We start from the raw sequence: 24,750 nt of genomic DNA, 5'->3' as shown, positions 1-24,750 counted from the left end.
TTGAGCTTCTTTTTCATAGGCCCTTGACAAGCTCAAGTCTGATATGCTTCACTGTGAAGCTAGGTTGAGGAAAGCCTTGGACGGGATGAAATCCCTCAGGCTTCTTTGTGATAAAAAGGGAAAGAAATTGAGGCACCTTCGGTATAAGGTGCATCGAATCCTGAACTACGTAAGCCACCTCGAGAAACAGGTAACCTTTGCTCCGAGGGAATGCATGCTTCTTTTTCTATCCTCAGAGATTAATATTTTGATACTTCAGTTGGAGAGCAAGAATGAGGACCTGGAACGCGTTTGGGGTGAGATTGGCCAGGCCAAGTATGAGTAATGATCTAAAGGCTCAGATAGATGCCCATACTACGGCCGAAAAGAATGCTTTGGCCAAGGCTTCTTCCCTTGGGGTACAACTCTGGAATGCTCGTGAAAATAGCTCGGTCCAGACGAGCAAAATTGCAAGGCTCGAGTCTGACCTTTTGAAGATGAAGGTTGAGGTTGTGGATGCCCGGGCTGAAGCCAAAGAGATTCAAGCTAAGGCTAATAAGAAAGTGGTCGTCTATTTGAAAGATGTTGCCGACGCTCGAGCTGGGTTGAGAGGGGCTTCCGATGGGGAGAGAAGAAGCAATGAGTATGCCCGGTGTAAGTCCCGAAGGGAAACCCTTGAGGAAATCTATGCTAGGGTCTTCGATCTCTCGGAAGAGATTGAGCAGGCCAAGGCGGATAAATACGATGCCAACTTCTTTGTATTTGATGCCGAAGATAATGAGGGAGAGGCCGACGGGGCCTCAGTCCACGAGGGTAAAGTAGAATATGCTATTCTTTTCTGAATCTCTGTATAGGGCTCTCAGAGAGCATTGAAAATGTACCCACGACTTTTGGTTTTCTCCTTCCATGAATTTCCATTTGCTTATGTATGTCTTTTTTTGTCTTGAGTTTTGACGTTTGTCAATGATTAGCTAGATGAATTGGCCTTCGAGGTAAAACCCTTGGGTTTACAAATTGGCCTTGAGGCTTGTTAGGCTAGCCCATAGGCTCTTACGCATTTGCTCTTGGGCGCTTTTTAGTTAACCACTTTTAGGCTCGGTTTTTGTGTCGGGTTTCATCTTTATCTCATCGGCCCTTAGGTTTTTGAATTTTAATATGGCTCTTAAGCTCTTATGTATTGGGTCGGCACGACCTCTAATATAGGCTAGCGCTAAGCTCTTACGCATTGGGTCGGTACGACCTCTAATATAGGCTGGCGCTTAGGCTCTTACGCGTTGGGTTGGTACGACCTCTAATATAGGCTAGTGCTTAGGCTCTTACTCATTGAGTTGGTATGACCTCTATATAGGCTTTATTTTTCCCTCGTTAAGGACTTTTTTGATGTTTTTGTGTTCGTCTGAATCTTCAACGGTCCGATAAGAACCTCGATTGTGAGTCGTTATGTGATGATAAATGAGCACCTTGGGAGGTTTCGCTCAATGGTTGAATTGTTTAGAAGCCTTTTTATTGTTTGGAGCTGATATGATCAAAGCTCTTTTGCTTATGCCGAGGGTAGCCTGATTAACCAGTTCTTTTGAAGTATTTTTGAAGTAATTGAAGGCCTATGATTTTTTGACGACGGTCAGGCATCCTCGAGTCGCGTTAGTTTGGCTGGTATAGCCTTGTGACCGTAGTCACTGTATTTAGATGTAGCCTTTTAGTCCCTGAGTGAGGTAGCCTCGGCATCTATATCGAGAGTATGCCTTTTCAGGGGTCTTACATGTTCGAATATATAGCCTTGACTTTTAGATCGGGATTATGCCTTTTGTAAGGTCTTATAAATTTGAACATGCCTTACTTGAGGTCTTACAGATAAGTTACTTGGCACAAGTATAATTCTTGCCTTGCTTGAGGTCTTACAGATTCTTGGTACAAGTATGATTCATGCCATGCTTGAGGTCTTACAAATTTGGTATTTCATCATAGAGGTCTTATGAGCTCGAGCTTGCCCGCATGAGGTCTTATGGCCTCGAGTTTTTGACAGCTCGAAGGGGCGGCAGCCAGCGATAGTCCCCGAGACATCGAGCGCCTTTTGGCTCTGGATCCGTTCTTTGTAAACTTAACGTTGCCTCGTTGAGGGCTTACGAGTTGGAAGTTTCCAAGTGTTTGGGAAATTTCTTATCCTGGAGCTGTTTATTGCAGGAATAGCAAACTTCTTTGAAGCGCAAAGTGTTTATATGGAAAAATATTCCTTGGTTACTTGGTACAAGTATACATGTCTTCGTTGTGAAGGATTCAGTTGTTCTATGCGGACACAGTTCAATCGACCGTTTGGCCCGATACATCGTTTTCCTATCGAGACCCTTTTTGACTCATCTTGACTTCTCTAGGGAGGTGATCTCCCGGGGGGATGCCACAGTATTTGAGGTTGATTGAAGAGGAGCCTTGAATACTTGTTAAGTTCTCCTTAGGTAGCACATAGATGTTGCCTCATTAAAAACCTTGCCAGTAAAACCCTTCTTGGGATAAAATTCGATCGAAGGAAAAGAGTATAACGCATGCTTTAAAATCCAAGTCCTTCAAGCTGGAAGTTGCTTCGATTTTTCCAATAGGACACTTGCATATAGGTTAGTGTAAGGCGTAAATGAATAAAGGGAGACGATTATACCTTAGTAGTGATGGAGCGTCGAGCCTCGATATTCTTCAAATGTTTGATATGGGGACACGGTACTGTCCTTTTCTAATTGACTTGGGTGCAATCGAGAATGTGGCTTGTGATTACTACTTTGCTGTTTGGTTATCATTTAGCTCCTTTGATGTTGAAGGTGTCGATGTCGGTGCCACATCATGCACCACAAATATCTCTCTTGCTGTATGTTGTTCCCCGTATACAGTTTTTATTCCGTACTTCGTCGGAAACTTCATCATTTCATGAAGGGTTGATGGTAATTCTCTCATGCAGTGTATCCATGGCCTTCCGAGCAAAGCATTGCACTTCATGTCCCCTTCGATGACATGAAATTTGACATCTTGGGTTATGCCGTCCATGTTGACTTGAGAAGGTGATTTCCCCTTTTGTTGTCTCGCTCGCCATATTGAATCCATTGTGGACTCGAGAGGCGGGCACAATCCAGTCGAGCAGTTCGAGCTGCTCCACCACCCTCGACCTAATAATATTGGCCGAGCTACCTGGATACACAAGCACATGCTTAATTTGAAATGTATTTACAAGAACGAAATTGCCAATGCGTCGTCATGAGGCTGAGATAGGGTCTCGATGTCCTCGTCGCTGAATGTGAGAGCGTCCTCGAGTACGTATCCTCGAATTTGCTTCTCCCTGGTGATGGATAATTTTTTTTCTTTTGATAATGGGTTCCTGCGGGATGTATATTCCTCCAACGATCATGTGGACGACATATTGTGGCTCATCTATTTCATTTTTCCTATTTTTTTCTCTTTCCCGAAATTGATTCTTGGCTCGGTCGCTGAGGAATTGTCGAAGGTACCCTGTTGATTAGTTGGGCCACTTCTTCTCGAAGTTGTCTGTAATCTTCGGTCCTATGACCATATGTGCCGTGAAATTCGCACACCAAGTTAGGGTTCCTTTGCGACGGATCTGATAGTGCGAATTTTTGCCACCTGGTGTCTCTGATTTTGCAGATGGCGGATACGATGTCCAAAATGTCAATATTGAAGTTGTATTCAGACAATTTGGGTGCCTTCGTTGGTGCTGTATGTCTGTCGAATCCGGCTCTGCTCAAGAGTCCCCGAGGAGTCTGACCTCGATCTGCCCTTCGATCATTTTGTGGTATGTTACGCCTTGGGGTGTTTCTTTGATCTTAAGTATATGGTTGGTACCTATCCTTGTTTGTTTGGCTTTGGTTCCTTCACCAGGAGCCTTCTAGGATATACTGAGCCCTAGGGGGCTCCAAGTTGGTCATCCTCGACACTAATCTTCGACTAATATTGGTTGTGGACATCTGACCAATTCACGGCGCGATATTCAACTAAGTTCTGCTTTAGTTGCTTTGAAGCTACAAAGCTTCGTTCATTTAAACCTTGGTTGAAGGCCTGCACTACCCAGTCATCGGATACTGGTAGTAATTCCATTCTCTCCATTTGGAAGCGACATACAAACTACCGCAACATCTCGTTTTCTCTTTGTTTGATTTTGAAGACATCGGATTTTTTTGTAGCAACCTTGATAGCACCAACATTTGCCTTTATAAAAGAATCTGCCAGCATGGCAAATGAGTCTATCGAGTCTATCATGGCCCCTTTTGAAAGTGCTTCTTCGAATTTCTTTAACAGGACAGATTCGATCTTGTCATCCTTCAGGTCATTTCCCTTTAGAGAACAAGAGTAAGAAGTGATGTGCTCGTTGGGGTCCGAGGTTCCGTTGTACTTTGGGAGATCGGGCATTCTGAAATTCTTTGGGATGGGCTTCGGAGCTGCACTCGATGGGAATGGATTTTGTACGAACTTCTTTGAATCTACACCCTTCAGAATCGGGGGTGGGCCCGACATCTGGTCGACCCTTGAATTTTAGATCTCCACCTTTTTATCATTAGCTTCTATCTTCTTTTCACCCGATTCAATCCTCTTTGTGAGGGCCTCGAGTATCTTTATAATAGCAGGGTCGATTGCTGACCCACTGTCCCTCGATCTTTCCGGCACCTGTTCTGCTTGAGGGTCCGTTTCCGGTGCTGCTGTGCTTGGAGTTTTTTGGTAGCTTTGGAGTTGAGCAATCGCCAACTATTGTGCCTACAACATCTCAAAAATGACGTGAAGGCTAACCTCTTGTTCCTCCCGAGCTAGGGATTTCTGAGCTTCTTGTTGGTTTTCTTGGCGTATACTCTTGTTAGTGTGGGAGCCTATATCGACATGTTGGGAACTACGTGACCACATCAACGGGGATTAGCTCTGGTGCATCCTCAAAGTTTCTCTCAATGGTCTTCAAGACCGTTGTTTTCATGTGCATTCACTAAGTTAGACATTTTGACCTGAAATTAATGATTCTTGGGCAAGAAAAAGTGTAAAGAATAACTTGTGTTTTCAGTAAACCAGCACGAAAACAATCACTATTATTTTTAGCCTCATGGTGGGCACCAAACTCTTTACCTCGAAAATGGTATTTACAATTAGATTTGATTTTGTGGTTCTAAAAATATGTGATTTATTTTATGATAGTTGTTACACAATAGATGCTAAGTGTATGTTAGGAAAGTAAAGTAAGAGTAGAGAGCATCGTTATTATCCAAACCAAATAGCTGTTGATCGGGGCCTCGGACTGGCCTAAGTAGGGCCTCGGGGTCGAGTAAATGCTTGACTTTTCAATTAAGGGTTTCCCACTTTTATAATAATATAGATGATCACACATATACTGAATTTATACCAATTATAAAAGGGACTTCCAGTTCTATTATCACACACGAATTCCATCGAGGAAGTTCGGCCTGATCCAACATAAATGTAAAATGTGCACTACCGAGGGTCGAATGACGCGAACCATATATGCATCTTTTACCCTGCTTGCGAATCATACATGGGACACGGTCATATATAAATTTATGGAATTACCCCACTCGCCGATCATACTTGTGACACGGTTTCACATAGACTTCTTAAGTTATTATAGTATTCTTCCATACTTTTCAAAATACGAAGTTCAAATGAAAACTGTTTAGATCCCAATTTTTTCTCAACTTCAACTCCTTTCAAAATATTTAATGTGCAAACTCAATTTCGCTCCCTCTCAAGGCAAACAATAAATATAAATCAATAACAATATCAACAAAGGATGATGTAAGCCTAAAACTACTCAGACATAGGCATAGCTAGTAGCTACGTACGGACTCTCGTCACCTCGTGCATATGTAGCCCCCCCACAAATAAAGTACATAATAATTTAGTTTGCCTATGGGGTTAATTCCCTCTTACAAGGTTACAAAGGAGACTTATCTCGCTCTGAAGATCCATAACCGGTTCCCACGTCCTTCCGATAACTCAAACCGGTGCCCAGCGCTCCAAAACTAGTCAATAAATGTGCAAATATCACGACCCCAAAATCGACCCGGTTGTGAGGGCACCTATCGTGAAACTAGGCCAGCCAACTCATTTCCAAAATAATCCATATTTCATTTAAAATCTTAAGTAAAACCATTTTTTTCCAACTGAAATCCGATAAAGATATAAAGTTAAAAACCAAACAAAGCGGAAAAATACAAGCCCGACCTCGAGTGTCACTAAGTCGTTTGCAACGCTATTATAGTTCTGAAACAAGGCAAGACCAAAATAATTTGTAAATAACAACAAGAACTATTAGGTAGATACAGAAGGAGAAAAACGGAACTGCGGTCGCTAGGTAGCTACCTCGCTATCTCCGTGAAGTCCACGACTGGAATAGTTAATAGCCGCTACCGTGCCCTGAGATACATGGATCTGCACACAAGGTGCAGGGGGTAACGTGAGTACACCAACTCAATAAGTAACAAGTCCAAATTATTGACTGACAGGTGCTTACAAACCAAACCTTAACAGGTAATACAATTAAAATGTACAGAAAAGTGGACATGTTTGCAGTTCAAGTAGAAATTCTGCAGTAAATAAGTTAAGTCTGAACAGTACGGAATATAAAGCTTAGGAATCTCTATGTACCAATGCACAGATATCATGACCAATGTTTCGTGTACCTCCACTCACAAGTGCTCAACCACTCGGTACTATATATGGCCATCCGACCCAGGGAAGATACATCCCGAAATATATACACATCACTGACCGCAGTCATCCAGTACCGAGGAAAGCCATTCCAGCCCTATGGAGAAGATCCATCTCTAGGTATAATTAGTTCGGACAAGATCCATGTATAGGGAAGATCCATCCCTCAATATCATCAACTGCGCTCACTGGGGGTGTAAGACTCCAGAATGGCTCCTTGCAGCCCAAGCGCTATAACAAGCCAAAGAAGGCATAATCAATATATCGCTGCGGCGTGCAGCCCGATCCCATACTGTCACTCAATATCAGGCTCTCAGCCTCACTCAGTCATCACTCTCCAGTCTCACACACACATGGGCTCAAAATGTCATGATACTAGCTCGAACAATGATATGATGTGTCAAATAACAATAATCGAGACTGAGGCATGATATAATATGCTTGAACAAGACTGAGTGCAGAATATCAGTGAAGCAAATGATATGACAACAAGAAACGACCTCTCGGGTCGCAACAGTATTGGCGTGAAGCCTTAACATGATAATTAGCATGATTTATAGCTTGTTAACTTAATCACATAATTGCAACAATGATATCAGCAAGAAAGAGTCACTAAGCGGTGCCATGGAATGATCCAGGCCGCGATTCTAAGATGCACGCCCACACGCCCGTCACTTAGCTTCTACATCACCTCAATAGTAATCATAGAACACATAATATGGGGTTTTGAACCCTCAGAACCAAGTTTGGAAGCGTTACTTACCTCAAATCAAGCCAAACTCTGCCCCGTGATGCCCTTTCCTCTCGATTCAGCCTCCAAATGCCCCAAATCTAACAAAAAACAGTATTATATCATTAATACACTATGTGCGGTGAAATCTGGGGGACCGATTTCCCCTTGACATAATGCTTCGAAGAGTTACCCCGGAAACATGGGATCTCGAGTCAGTCGCTTCCGTCAAAACCTGTCGATACCTGCCAAGAATAACATCGACTGAAGCCCCGACGAACGCAGGAATCCCCCCGAGGAATGCACCCAGGGTCGATCAAATCTACTCAAGTGGCTCGACGTCAGCCCACATGCGAGGTAAGGCTAACAGGCTGTCACATCTCATTCTCTTTTGTCATACTACACATCTTGTACTTAGTTTGGGCATCCCCTTCATATAAAAGGGGGGTCACCAACATATTGTAGAGCAGCTCCAATCATCCTACTCAAGGGCAATAATATCTTCTCTCTTCCTCTCTTCACTAATTTGCTTATTACCCTTTGCTCAAATCCATTTATCTTCAGTCATTCTTCTTGTATATCACTTGGTACTGGCTCGAGGCCGTCTCCGTATTCATCGCCTCTTAACTTGTTCTTCATTATATAACTTAATATCGACCGAAAGAGCTTTGTCTAATTATATCTTTAACTATTATCCCATCCCCAGCTATTCCCGATAGTTCAAGATCGATACTAATGCCAACCAAGAGGTCCCATCAACCATCTCTGCATCCGGGCAACAGCCCCCACCTTCGGTTTGGTTACTGCCTCTTTTTACCTTGTATTCATCGTTAAACTTAGCATTCTTAGCATTAACTGCTCTAACAAATAGCTCGAGAATAGATCACGTATTTTTAGAATCTCATTTATAAATTTAATTGTATTTACCAATTTCACGGTAAACATACACGCTAAATGAACAAATCCCAAGCGAAAATAATCAAATTAACTTAAAAATTCTGAAATTGGCCAAACCCGGCCCCCGATCCCAGGTCTCGAATTTCGATAAAAATCACTAAAATCCTTATCCTCCCACGAGTCTATACATACAAAGAACATCAAAATTGGACCCCAAATGGCCCCTCAAATCCCCAATGGAAACTCTCCAATACCATGCCTTAATTCACCAATTTTAACCCTTAATTTCCAATAATTTAAAGCCTAATCAGTAAGATAATGCCATGGAATCGAGTATTGGGTTCAAAAATCTTACCTCCAAGCGTTATCCCTTGAATCCCTCTTCAAATCCTCTCAAAAAGCTCTCAAACTGTCTCAATAATGGTGAAACAAAGCTGAAATTCACGAAGGCAGGTTTATATAGTTTCTGCCCAGGCATTTGCGCAGCTGTGGACAAATTATCGCATTTGCGGTCCGCACCTGTGGACAAATCTCCGCTTCTACAGATTTTCACGTAAAAGCCCTCATCCGCACCTGCGGTCAATCCACCGCACATGCGGGCTCGCAAGTGCGCCTCAACTCCCACTTCTGCGCAACCCAACTGCATTTGCGGCCCTTCCTCGCTTCTGCGAGCATCACACTTGTGGTCCCCTAACAGCATATGCGGTTATGACAGAACCAGCAGCTTCAGCTGCTTTCTCCAACTTCCAAACTTTCCGATAACCATCCGAAATCATCCCGAGGTCCCCGGGAGCTCATCCAAAAATACGAATAAGTCACATACCACTATTCAAACTTGTACCAGAAACACTCGGATTCAAACCTAAGGATTCCAAAACTTCTGATTTTCGCAAACGATCAAAAAGTCTATCAAACCTCACCCGAATGACCTGGAATTTTGCATACACGTCCCAAATGACACAACAAACCTACTCTAATTTCCCGAATTCCATTCCGATCCCGATATCAAAATTTTCACTACCAACCGGAAAAAGCCAAAATTCCAATTTCACCAATTCAAGCCTAAATCTACCACGGACCTCCAAAATACATTCCGATCGCGCTCCTAAGTCCCAAATAACCTCAGGAAGCTATCTGAACCGTAAAAACCAAGTTCCGAGATCATTTACTCACAAGTCAACTTCCGGTTCACTTTTCTAACTATAGCTTCCCAAAAAGAGACTAAGTGTCTCATCTATCTACAAAACCACTCCAGACCCAAACCAACCAACGCGATACGATGAAATGTATCTAAAAAACACATAAAGAAGCAGAAATGGGCGAAACGGAGCGGTAACTCATGAAATGACCGGCCGACTCATTATAGCACACCCATAAAATTTCGAAAAGTTGATAAAATCACCCTCGGGTCCACATGCCCGAATTCCGAAAATATTTTAAGATAAACTTTAACCATAACTCCACGAACTCAAATATATAATTTATTTCAAATTCCATGCCCAATTTTGTGGTCAAAATTCAAAAATAATAATTTTTTGGTTTTCTACTAAAGCCCCGAATTTCCCCTATTTTCCCATGAATTTACATGTTATAATCTATATATAATCCAAGTATTTAACTTGCAATAGTTGGGAATCACTTTCCTTGATATAGATGATGAAGATGGAGCTCCAAAATCGCTCCTAGGTCGTCGCCCACGGAGCAAATGAGATGAAATGAGACAAACCCATTTTTGCAAACATATACACTTCCAGGCAACCCTTCTTCGCGTTCGGAATGAACAAAATTCTTTAAAGCTATTTCCAAACTCTTCTCAGATATCTTCTAGTATAATGGTCATAACATTTTGTAAAGACACCAAATTATAAATCGTTTAACATTCTGAAAACTAAACACTAAGATCTACAACTTTTATGTTTAGGTCATCTCCCAATTCCTTATATATTTCGAGATATAAGCTGCTAAATTCAGCCCTGTGTAACACAAATTTCTTCTTCATCTCTCCAGACAGCCCGTAGTGTACCAACCATAACTTTTCGTACACAAATCCAAATGCTAAGTGTTTTACTTTTCTGAAATCTAGACACAAAGGGCTACAACTTTTACTTTTTGATTATCTCCAAATTTCCTATAGATTGTGAGATATGAGCATCCGAAATCAGACATGTGCAATAGAGATTTCCTTCTTCGCGAACGCGAAGATCAAAATCCCAAAAGCCAAATCCTTCTTCGCGAACGCAAGAGGATCCTCGCGAATGCAAAGAACAACACCAGATATCAGTAATTCAGCATCCAAAGTAGCCCAAAATTATCCGAAACACACCCAAGGCCCCCAGGACCCCGTCCAATCACACCAACATGTCCCAAAACATGACACAAACTTGTTGGAGGCCTGAAATCACATCAAACAGCATCGAAATCATGAATCGCACCCCAATTCAATCTTAATGAACTTTAGAACTTCAAACTTCTACATTCGATGTTGAAACCTATCAAATCACGTTAGATTGGCCTCAAATTTTGCACACAAGTCACATTCGACATTACGGACCTATTCCAACTTCCAGAATCGGAATCCGACCCCGATAACAAAAAGTCCACTTCCGGTCAAAGTTCTCAAAAACCTTCAAATTTCTAACATTCGCCAAATGACCCCAAAATGACCTACGGACCTCCGAATCCACTTCTGGACGCGCTCCTAATACTAGAATCACCATACAGAGCTATTCCCATGCTTGGTATCCCAAACGGACATTGATAACATTGTAATACACTACAACTAAAATTTATGAAATTCTTCCCAAAATGCTAACATCTACAATAGGCGTCGAAATGCTCTCGGGTCATCCAAAACCTGATCTGGACATACACCCAAGTCCAAAATCATCAAACGAACTTGTTGGGACCTTCAAATCCAAATTCTGAGGTCTTTTATAAAAATCAACCCTTAGTCAATTCTTTCAGCTTAAAACTTTCGAAATGAGAATTTTCTTTATAAATCAACTCCAAACTTCCCGATATTTAATTTCGGCCATATGTGAAAGTCATAATGCCTAAAATGAAGCTATTCACAGCATCAAACTGTTGAACGGCGCGATAGAACTCAAAACGACCAGTCAGGTCTGTTACATCTCGCAATTTCATATGTTAAAGTTTCATCTTCTGTTAATCGACGTAGACACACAAATGAGATTATCTTGAGGTTATAAGCATTTATGCTATTTATAATAAGTGATAAGTAAGTGTCGTGAAGGTTAAAGGATAAACAATTGAAAAAAATGAGTTTCAGTGAAGGTTGTCGGTTTGGGATAAAATACGGTCCTAGCTATAATACCCGGTATTTATAGACTAGTGCCATACAAGGTACTACATGACCATGATAGTAAGGTGTATAAGGTATGTTAAAAGTGAATAGTATTTTAAGTAAGTTGAGATAATTCTTAATTATGTAAGTAATTGGTTAATTATTGGGTAATGGGAGATTACCTAATTAATTAAGGATTAGTGGGTGCTTAATTAAAGATTTTGGATAACTTAAACCCCCTCCCAACGTTTCAAGCATCCCCTTTCCATCCAGTGACTCTTAATGAGGATTGAAAGGTGTCACATTTTAAGGAAGAAATGTGACACCGAGTCAAGGTAGGTGGGGCCCACACCACCAAGACTTAGAATCTTTCTCGAAGTCAAAATAAAGGTATGTTACATCTAAGAAAGGCTTCAGAACAAGGAAACATCATTAGCAACGTGAGTTGCTTAACTCTCACTCAAACGGGATTTAGTAATATTACAACAACGTGGGATTTACGATTCTAAGGGAGTACGGTGTAATCTTCTTCAAGAATATCATACGACTTTTTTCCTACTCCAATCTTGTTGTCACATGTTTTGCCACAATTAACGTGTGTTAGAGGGATTGTCAAAAGAATCGATTCAGGTATGTTAAGACTATCTCTTATTTCTTTTTGGCATGATCCATACGATACAAACAAAATGAGTAAATGCATACCTTTCATAAACGACTCTATTTATAGAATTACTAAGAATGCCTATGTTCTTGACGTCCCATGTGAATTATCATTATATCTCCTGTTCATGAGTCTCAGAAATATACGTAGTTGATAAAGTTATCTGAAAGGTATAATGGTCTTATGGAACTCCGAAATATTGCATTCATTTACATTGACTCATGACCAGATGACGTTATATACGGGTATATATACATACATATAAATATATATATATATATATATATATATATATATATATATATATACATATATATATATATACATATATACATATATATATATATACATATATACATATATACATATATATATATACATATATACATATATACATATATATATATATATATATATATATATATACATACATGTATATGGGATATGGAAAAAGGTTACGATGTTATATACGCACCACCATCTGATCAGCTAGTATATATTGATGATTTTGCCCATAGTGGCGGAGATGATATGATGGGATGCCCTCAGAGGTTTGATGATATTACTTACACCTATGCATGACACGACATTTATACCTGTGTGCATGACATTATAAATGTTTCAGCATTTATAAAATTATTTAGACTTACATGTGGAATTATTTATTCTATGTTTCATCTATGTCTTATATGTACTGATTTTTATGCCTTACATACTCAGCACATTATTCATACTGATGCCCTATTTCCTAGGGCCTGCATTTCATGCTCGTAGGTGCAGGTAGGAAATCTGACGGTCCCCCTTCTTAGGATACTTGTTCAACGAGTGTTGGCATGCTCCACTTGTTCCGGAGTTGCTTTTAATATTGGTACAATATGCTTGTATACATATATGGGTATGATGGAGCCCACTCCCATCCTTGTACAGTTTGTACATTCTATTAGTGGTCTATAGATAGTATGTATAGTTGGATAGTATGTGGCCTTGCCGGCTCCCAGTTTTGAATATATGGTTGTCTTTGGCAGCCTTGTTGACTTGACCTACATATTCCGCATGTATATGTATATATGTCTTTTGGATAGGTTTTCCTCACGCAGGTTATTCTTGTAATTCATTAGATGTTATTCATGTTTATATTTTAGTCACATGCTTAAGGGTGTTCAACAGGTAGGACTCAGGCACCCCTCGCAGCCCATCAGTTTGGGTCGTGATAAAAGTGATATCAGAGCAGTTCTATCCTATATTTTTCTATAAAACGTGTCTCGTAGAGTCTTGTTTATGAGTATGTTGTGCACCACACTTATAAAGAGGAGGCTACTAGATATTTAGGATGGTTATTTTTCTTTCTAATCCAGATTGTGCGATAGAACTGAGTCATAAGTATCCACTCCTAATCTTTACCTTATTTATGTTTTTAGTGAAGCCTATTACTACTAGACGACAGGCGCAAGCCACTAGCAAGGGTCAGAAGGCTACGAAAGTATTAGAAGGTGATATAAGTTACACTATGGGGTCAAACCCATCGGAGATCATGGGTTCTATTGAGGAGGATGCATCCGAGGATCCATATGAGTCATACGTTCGAGTTGTTTTGATCACTACGATAGCAGATGGGGTGAGAGGAGTTCCGAACTTACCACGGCCCTTAGTTTCATTATCTTAGCCTGTTGATCAGGGTATGAGTGGAGTGGTGCACGAATTGGCACAACCGGGTTCCCCTCAGGCCCAAAACTATGTTAAGGTATTTGCAGACACTAGCTCTTTTAAGGTTCCAGATAGTCCATAGTCTTAGGAGTCCATCAATCAGGGTTCGTCTGTTTATATTATGGGATATGCAGAGGAAGAGGATAGTAGTCAGGCCAAAAGGAGAAAGGTAACCGATAAGGATATGAAGATTCCGCTTCGAAGTGTGTCTGACCGAGGCTCTCATATAGGACGAGAAAGGACCCTCTATTGTAGACTTCCTTTAGATGCCATCTTTTGGTTGTTGAGCTTCACTTCTTTTTGGAGTATTACCAAGTCAGGGTTTTGAATATTTTAGGTTGTTTTAAGAGGATGTAGGGAGCTCCGTTCCAACTTATATATATCATGGTTATGTTTTCTTAGAGGTTTTATAGATAGTATCACGTGTATAGTTTTGGGTATGACATGTCTACGGCCTTATCGACCCCTATATATAAAAACCTTTTTCTAAATTATTTATGCGAGTTAAGTCTTAATATTGTTACTTCTATATATGGATATGGCCTGTAATGGACCGTGATAGATTTGATAATAAACAAGGATAAGGTACGTGGTGTTTGGTTGGATAGAACTTGATATTATAATAGGTATGGATTGGTTGTCTTTTTGTTATGCTAACAACATCAAGTGTAGATCAAAGATGGTTCCTTGAGGATGTGTATCGATTATAGACAGTTGAATAAGGTGACAATCAAGAATAAGTACCCATTCCTAAGGGTTGATGATTTATTTGATCACTTGCAAGGTACCAAGTGTTTCTCAAAGTAGACGTGAGGTCTGGGTACCATCAGGTAAGGGTTAAAGAGAAACATATCTTGAAGACAGCCTTCAAGACCAGATATAGGAACCTATAGTTTCGAATCATGTCATTCCGTTTGACTAATGCCTTAGCAGTATTCATGGACTTGATAAACCGAGTGTTCAGACCCTTTCAAGATCTATTTGTGATTGTATTATTTGATGATATATTTTTGTACTCTCGTTAAGATACTGAGAACGCAGATCATTTGCATATTGTTCTCAAAGTTCTAAAAAATGGGAAGTTGTATACAAAATTCTCTAAATGGGAATTATGTAGCTTTTCTTAAGCATATTATTTCAAGTGAAGGTATAAAGACTTGACCTAGACCCACGACACTGACAGAGGTTCATAGCTTTCTTGGTTTGGCAGGTTATTACAGGAAATTTGTAAAGGGATTTTCTTCTCTTTCAGTACCTTTGACAAAAGTAGTGTGACGATGTGATGTCTCTCTTGATATTCCAAAATAACATAAGGAAATTAATTGTGCAAGCAAGTTAAGGAAGTTGTGAATAAGTATAAATAGATATATCGCAAGCTAAAGTATGGTAGAGTGACAAGGTTTTAGGAAGACAAGAGTAAGGATAAGAAAAGGTGAGTGTAAAGGTGACAAGAATAGATAAGTCCTCGACATTAAGCCTATAAAAATAAGAGAGCTGATGGTTTCTCTAAGTTATAGAAAACTCAGTATAGCCTGAATGAACTCAAAGGAGTCTAAGACTAGTAGCATTTAGAAGTGGTAGAATTTTGCCCTGGTAATGGAATAAGGGCGTAATTGTGATAGATAAAGGATAACGTTTGAGCCTTCGAAAGGGGGGATTTCATGAATTGTAAAAGATTAGAATACCTAGGTAAGTTGACTCAGAAGGGAACTAAGTTTTAGTGGACTGATGCTTGTGAACAAAGTTTCCAGGCATTGAAGGCAGATTAACTTCAGCAGTGGTTCTAACGCTCCCAAAAGGGACCGATGGTTATGTTATCTATTATGATGCTTTGGGCGTTGGATTGGGTTTTGTACTAATGTAGCATGGTAAGGTTGTAGTTTATGCTTCTAGATAACTAAGAAAGCACGAGAAGAATTACCCGACCCACGATTTAGAGTTAGCCGCAGTGATTCATGCACTAAAGATGTGGAGGCACTACTTGTATGACCTTCATGTTGATATCTATACAGATCATAAGAGCTTCCAGTATATCTTCAAGAAAAATGAATTCAATCTACATCAAAGGAAATGGTTGGGGCTACTTAAAGACTATGACGTTGATATTTTATACCATCCAAGGAAGGCGAACATAGTAGCCGATGCCCTCAGCTGTAGATCTATGGGTAGCCCGAGACGAGGGGAATAGCCCATGAGATTCATCAGCTAGCCAGTCTTGGAGTTCGATTATTGGATTCAGGTGAGACCAAAATTACTATTCAGGACACGACAACATCCTCTTTAGTAACTGAAGTAAAGAAACGCCAATACGAGGATCCTTTGTTAGCTCATTATAAGGATACAACCCCTCAAAAGGAGAAGACACAATTTGAGGTTATAGAAGATAGGGTACTCAAATATTGAGGACGATTATGTGTCCCTAATGTTGCAGGACTGCGTCGGTAGGTCATGGGAGAAACTCACTATTCTTGCTATTCAATTCATCTTGGAGCAACAAAGATGTATCATGATATCAGGGAAATATATTGGTGGGACGGAATGAAAAAGGATATAGCAGAGTTTGTTGCTCAGTGTCCTAACTGTGAGCAGGTCAAGATTGAGCATCAAAAACCCGGTGGATTATTGCAGGCTATGGAGATTCTATATGGGTAATTGTTGATAGACTTACAAAATCAGCCCATTTTCTACCCGTTAAGACTACATATTCCGCAAAGGATTATGCAAGGCTTTACATTAAGGAGATAGTACGGCTGCATGGCGTCACTATATCTATTATCTCGGGTAGAAAAGCTCAGTTTACAGCTAATTTCTGGAGGTCCTTCCAAAAAGGATTGGGGACTCAGGTAAGTCTTAGTACAACATTTCATCCTTAGACAGGCGAACAAGCTGAGTGTACTATTTAGACACTTGAGGATATGTTATGGGCTTGTGTGTTAGACTTCAAGGGCAGTTGGGATGATCATCTGCCGCTTATTGATTTCGCGTATAATAATAGCTATCATTCTAGTATTCAGATAGCTCCATGCGAAGCTCTTTACGGATGAAAGTGTAGGTCACCTATAGGGTGGTTCGATGTTCAGAAAACTATGTTAGTAGGACCAGAATTGGTACAACAGGCAATCGAGAAGATTAAACTTATACAGTAAAGGTTATTAGCAGCTCAAAGCTGTCAGAAGTCTTATGCCGATAATCGACGACGAGACTTGGAGTTTTAGGTTGACAATTGGGTATTCCTAAAGGTATCACCAATGAAAGGCGTTATGAGGTTTATAAAGAAAGGAAAACTTAGCCCTCGGTACATTGGACCATATAAGATCATACGTAAGGTAGGCGAGGTAGCATATGAGTTAGACTTGCCTTCTAACTTGGGATCTGTACCTCCAGTCTTTCATATGTTTATGCTCTATAAATTTATCGTAGATCCTTCCAGAATTGTGTCAGTGGACGATTTTCAGGTCATAGAACAGCTATCATATGAGGAAGCTCCCATTGTTATACTAGATAGACAGGTTAGGAGGTTGAGGACTAAAGATGTAGCCTCGGTGAAAGTACTTTGGAGAAACAATAATGTGGAAGAAATGACTTGGGAAACCGAAGAAAAGATGAAGTCTAGATATCCTCATTTGTTTCCTCTTCCAAAGAAGGATCTGACTAAGACATCACAACCTTAAGGTATGAGTATGCACTCTTGTATTATTATCAATGGACATGTGAGGCCATTGTTGTGAGTGATAATTGTGACAATATGTGGCGTGGAATTATTGAGTTCTCTACATGAAGGATTGATAGTAGTACTATTACAAAGGCGACTCTGCCAAAATTTATATGAATTTTGAGAAGTTAAACATTCGAGGATGAACGTTTCTAGGGAGAAGGATGTTACATCTCGCGATTTCATACCTTAAAGTTTCGTCTTCAATTAATTAACTTAGACTCGCGAATGAGATTATCTTGATGTTATAAGCATTTATGATATTTATAAAAAGCTATAATTAAGTGTCGTGAAGGTTAAAAGGTAAACGAATAAAAAAAATGAGTTTCGTTGAAGGTTGTTGATTTGGGATAAAATATGGTCCAAACTATAATACCCGGTATTTATAGACTAGTGCCATACACGGTACTACATGACCATGATAGTAAGGTATATAAGGTATGTTAAAAGTGAGGATATTTTAAGTAAGTTGAGATAATTCTTAATTATGTGGGTAATTGGTTAGTTATTGGGTAATGGGAGATTACCTAATTAATCAAGGATTAGTGGGTGTTTAATTAAAGATTTTGGATAACTTAAACCCCCTTCCCAACGTGGCAAGCATCCCATTCCCATCCAATGACTCTTAATAAGGATTGAAAGGTGTCACATTTTAAGGAAGAAACGTGACACCAAGTCTTAATAGGTGGGGCCCACACTACCAAGACTTAGAATCTTTCTATAAGTCAAAAAAAGATATGTTACAGCTAAGAAAAGCTTCAGAACAAGGAAACTTCATTACCAACGTGATTTGCTTAACTCTCACTCAAACAGGATTTAGTAATATTACAATAAAATGGGATTTGTGATTCTAAGGGAGTACAGTGTAATCTTCCTCAAGAATATCATATGGCTTTTTCCTACTCCGATCTTGTCATCACATGTTTTTTCGCAATTAATGAGTGTTAGAAGGATTGTCAAAAGAATCTACTCAGGTTTGTTAAGGCTATTCTTTCTTTCTTTTTGGCATGATCCATATGATATAAACAAAACGAGTAAATGTACACCTTTCATAAACAACTGTATTCATAGAATTACTAAGGATGCCTATATTCTTGACTTCCCATATGAATTATCATTATATCTCCTGTTCATGGGTCTCATAAAAATACATAGTTGATAAAGTTATGCGAAAGGTATAATAGACTTATGACACTCCGAAATTTATTATTGACGTACTTCTCATGCATTGCATTCATTTACATTGGCCCATGACCAGATGACGTTATATACGCATATATGTATCTATGTATATATATATATGGGATATGGAAAAAGGTTATAACGTTATATATGCACCACCACCTGATCAGCTGGTATATAATGATAATTTTGCCTACAGTGGCCGAGATTATATGATGGGATGCCCTTAGAGCTTGATAATATTCTAAACACCTATACCTATGCATGACACGATATTTATACGCATGTGTATGACATTATAAATGTTTCAGGATTTACAAAATTATTTAGACTTACATGCGGAATTCTTTATTCCATGTTTCATCTATGTCTTTTATGTACTGATTTTTATGCCTTACATACTCAGTACATTATTCGTACTGACGCCCTATTTTTCGGGGCCTGCGTTTCATGCCCACAAGTGCAGGTAGGCAAACTAACTATCCCCCTTCTTATGATCTTTGATCAGTGAGAATTGGCGTGTTCTACTTGATCCGGAGCTGCTTTTGATTTTGGTACGATATGTTTGTATACATATATGGGTATGATGGGGCCCAGTCCCATCCTTGTACAGTTTGTACATTCTATTAGAGATTTGTAGACAATATGCATAGTTGGATAGCAAGTGGCCTTGCTGGCTCCCAATTTTGAATATATGCTTGTCTTTGGCAGCCTTGTTGGCTCGCCCTACATATTTCGCACGTATATATATATATATATATATATATATATATATATATATATCTTTCAGACAGGTTTTCCTCACGCAGGTTATTCTCGTAATTCATCAGATGTTATTCATGTTTATATCTTAGTCGCATGCTTAAGCGTGTTCGACAGGTAGGACTAGGGCACCCATTGTGTCCCACCTGTTTGGGTCGTTACAATTGTTACATCATTGTTTGGGCTGAACGGTATGAGACTGTGAGCCTTTGAGACTTGAGAGATTGATGATTGAGGTGGGCTTGAGAGCTGTGTTGTGAGTGTTATTATGGAATCGGTCTGCACGCCGCAGCAGGCCATAATGGCTTCTTTATTATTGTTATTATCATCATCATCACCATCATCATCATCATTATCATCATCACCGTCATTATCATCATCATCATCATCATTATCACCATCATTATCATTATCAGGATCATTATCATCATCATCATCATCATCATCATCATCATTATTATTATTATTATTATTATTATTATTATTATTATTATTATTATTATCATTGTTATTATTATCATCATCATTATCATTATTATTCCAACATAGAATTTACTGTGAGAATCAAAATCGAGGATAAGTCTACACTCACAAACAATTATAACATATCAAATCCGTTGTGACGTGCAACCCGATCACAACAATTTCAAATGATTAACATAGACAACTCAAATATTTACGAAATATCAACAAAAAAGAAAATGAAACATATACAACAACTAAGAGCAACCGGTACAACGGAAAATATCCAACACTTTGAACTTCAAACCTTATCGATTCATCAATACAAGAATAGCTAAATGGCTCACTAAGCGAAATAACATAATAGAATGGATCGAGTACATAAGGACAATAAAAGTAGGTAAAACATGTGACAATAAAAGAGATAAAAACTTCAATTAAAGCATATAAGATTAATCCATGTAAGAGTAAACTTAACAATAGAATATATAACATGAAACGAAAAACAACAACAACAACATACCCAGTAAAATCCCGCTAATGGGGTCTGGGGAGAGTAGAGTGTACGCAGACCTTACACCTACCCTGAGAGGCTATTTCTGGGAGACTCTCAGCTCAACAGGAGAGACAATAATATCAGAAAAGAAATAAAAGAAAAGGCATGTAACAACAAAAAGATGTCAGAAAGAAAATAACAACAATGAATAAGTGAAAGGACAATAACACAAAACTAAGCAAAATAACAATGTGAACACAACGTAGACCACTAAAAAACCTAAATAAAACTCTATCAGACTATGCAGTACAAAGAGAGAAGAACTCTCAACTACCCCTAGCCTACTACCCTAATGCTCGACCTCCACATATTCCTATCAAGAGCCATATCCTCGGAAATCTGAATAACATGAAACTAAATCCTCAATTAAATACATGAAAGAATCCTAAAAGTTTAAACTGGTCAAATATCACATATAAGCCCATATACACACTCATCACCTCGTGCACACATCTTCTACACAATTCAAATAATACAATCAACTTAAATCCTAAGGGGTATTTCTCTCACACAATGTTAGGCAAGATATTTACCTCAAACAAGCTAAATTAATCTATTATTAAGCTCTTCCTGCACAAATCCACTTCCGAACGGCTCGAATCTAGTCAGAATAACTTTATATCATGAATAAAAGTCATAGAAAACAATTCCAAATAATAAATATTCGATCTTTAACTAAAATCAAAAAGTCAACCCTGGGTTCGCACCTTAGAACCTGACAAAACTCACAAGTTCCAAATACCCATTTTGATACGAGTCTAACCATACCAAAATCATTCAATTCTGATGTCAAATCGACCTTCAAACCATCAATTTATGATTTAGAAAGTTTTTACTAAACTCCCTAATTTTTTCAAATCAAATAATTAATCAAACAGTAAAATCGAGGTTGGAATCATGAAATAATAAAAATCCAACTAAAAAATACTTACCCCAATCTAGTTAGTGAAAATCCCTTCCAAAACCACCCAAAACCGAGCTTCAAAGAATTGTGAGAAAAAATAACTAAATCTAGAAACAAGTAAAAGACAATAGTAAATGTTCCAGCCCGAATCAGGTCCTAGATGATCCTGAAACTAACGTTTGATAAGACCAATATGATCCTTGTGAGATTGCAACCAAGATGGCCTCTTGAATCACCCAATTTGGCCTTAAAACGAGGAGGATATGATGTTGTGAACTTTTGAAAGAAACCTGTAAATTTCAGGGACATAAATGATATTTTCGTAATTATTTACATAAAAAAAAACTACCAATAAAAAAATCTTTGAAATCTCTTTGTATTGTGCGATTATGGTGAACAGTGACATTGTCGCACCTTATGGCCGCAACTTCACCGTCCGATGGTGAAAAGCCACCGAAGTAGACTTATATAAAGTGCCTTGACAATGCACACAAACCCTATCTGGGCTCTGCTACCAAATCTAACCCAACTGTTACAGATTTGAGTGGAGATATCACTGTAGAAAAAATACACCTGGGAGCTTCTGAAAACCCCCACTTAATTTCTGGGTCAAATCTTGGAGCTCCAAGCAGTGGAGATTCTTCTCCACTGAGCTATAAGTCCACCAAATTTCAGATCAATCTACCACCGAAATCGATGCCCCCAAGCAACTAAACTTCGGTGAACACCAATTGGTCGTGCATGGTGATACAGATGTCTAATTCATTAAACAATTAGACAAAAATGTGTCAGTAGGTAAAAAGATGTGTCTAATCCATCTCCACCTGACTTCAATGGCTCAGTTGGCACAACATTTCAACAAGCGATCTCTGCAACTAATGGTCCACCAATTGTTCGAGGAAATGCAAAAGCTACTCCTACTGACTTGATTGTGGTACAAAGTGATTAAGATGTTTCTATCCCATTACAGGATCCTCACAATCAATCGAGTAGCATTCCTATTATACTAGGTAACAGTCAAAGTCAAAACAATAACTTAAATCCATTACTTCGTACTACTGGTTTGGCCATTGTAGATACTTAGTCCACAGAAAAAGCACCTAAAGGCTCAGCATCACTGTTAACAACCAATTTTTTCCCTATATTTTTCTTATGTAAAATACCTTTCAAAATAGCATGTATAAGCAAATAGGAGTATTTTCCAAGGCTACATTTTTTTTCTTAATTTTTCAAAGATTTTTAAATCAATTTATTGCCCTATTTTATCAAGAAAACCCAATAATTATCCCCAAATATCATTTTGGTGATTCATTTATTGAAGTCTCATGTTTATATTAAAATATAGCTAAGGTATTTTTTACACATTTTTACAAAATTATTTGGTATTTTTTAAGGATAGAATAGTATAATTGCAATATTAGCCTTTTAGGTTTAAATTCGTTTCATATGCATAAAATGAGATTTTATACTTTTTAATTATAATTATGTATTATAAATCATTTTGATGCTTTCAATTTATTTCCAGAAATTAATTTACTATTTTTTATAATTTTAAAGGGGAAAATTGGCTATTTAAATAATAGCCCAATTCGTTTCAATTTTAGATTAAAATCTGAATCCCAAATTGGACCTCAATTTCATCCCAATTTAAGATTACCCGACTCAGGCCCCAATTACCCCTACCCGACCCAGAACCTTGTTAAATCTGGCCGTTGATCAAAAATATCAACGGCCCTCATCCGTCCTTACCTTTTTTAACATAACAACCTCCCCAATACCCCTCTCATTCCTCACTCGTCTCTATCTCTCTACCTCTGGTTCTCTCTAGAACCTTCCCCCTCCCCTCCTCTCCGATGAGTTCTGTTCACCTTCTCTGGCCACTTTCTGACATGAATCCATAGTGGTTTCACCACCACAAAGCCACCTATGGCTCCTCGCGTTGGGTTACTGAAGCTACGTGACTCGACCACAAAGAGTTGGGTTCAGACCTTTGTCGACTCAAGTTCACGGCCATCTCCGGCCCTGTTCTGGCAAGCTATGTCTATTTCGAAGCCTGGTCTCGACTCCTCTTACTTAGATCCAAGCCTTTCTCATCGTTTGGGTTCCACTGAAAAAACCCTAGTAGGTTTTTCTGATCTCTTTAGATCTGTTCCAGATCTATGCTTTCCCTAAGTTTTTAAACGATTTTCTGGATTTTCTTTCAATAATTATACTTTCGAAACCATCTCTTTTTACGATCTAGGGTTTTTCTTAAATATTTAGATGTTTTCTCGGATTTCTCTTTCTTTTGCATGTTTCTTCTACTATATTTTCCTCTACTGTGTTCTTGTGTGTTTCTTCTACTGTATTTTCCCCTACTGTGTTCTTGAGTGTTTCTTACTAAGTTGCTTATACTACGTTCTAGTTAAGTTTCTTCTAATACTTCTTAACATGCTTCCCCTGCTGTTCTTATCAATATCTCCAGTATGTTTTGTATTAATTTCTTCTACCATGTTTTCTTTGAGCTTTTCTGTTCTGTTTCGCATTATACTCTTCTATCATGTTTCTCATGAGTTTCTGTTGCTTTCTGATGATAGAAACCCTAGAATTTGGGGGTTTCTTCCAAGTTGGGAAGCCATTGGCTATGTGATTTGCCTAAACTGGTTTTATTTCAAAAACCCTAACTCTTTCGTACCTATTTCGAGTCTCTGAACTGAGTTTTGACATCCTTGTTTTTCATATGATTCTGACTTTTCCTAAACTCTTCTAAGGTCCTTTACACTAGATCTTTTGTATGCCACTAGATGCTACTTCTCTTCTACATTGCTAACCTATGTGACAACCATGCTCCTGTAGTCTATTATCTACTGATTTTGCAATGACACGAAATCCTCTTTCAACTTAACATGTTTGTATTCTCTTTATATGTGATGAACTTCCTTCTAAAATAGCTTTCTAATTTGTGATTAGTTCAGACTTCCTTCTGAATAGGTCTGATTGATTTCTTTCCATTGTTTGTTGATTTCCCTGTGATTCGACTTAAGTTAAAACCTTTCTCAGCTTTTCTGACTTGGTTCATTCAAGGACCAATAATTACAAAATCTCTGACTCTTGATTTACTGGCTACTAATTGATTTTCTAACCTTATTTATACAACCGTGTATTTCAAAGTTATGTCCTTAAATAACTTTTTATGTATTTGGCACTAATTGCATGCTT

The sequence above is a fragment of the Nicotiana sylvestris genome, chromosome 4 (assembly GCF_000393655.2).
Source record: "Nicotiana sylvestris chromosome 4, ASM39365v2, whole genome shotgun sequence".
NCBI lineage: Eukaryota > Viridiplantae > Streptophyta > Magnoliopsida > Solanales > Solanaceae > Nicotiana > Nicotiana sylvestris.
The sequence above is the reverse complement of the archived record's forward strand: the minus strand, read 5'-3'. Positions refer to the sequence as shown.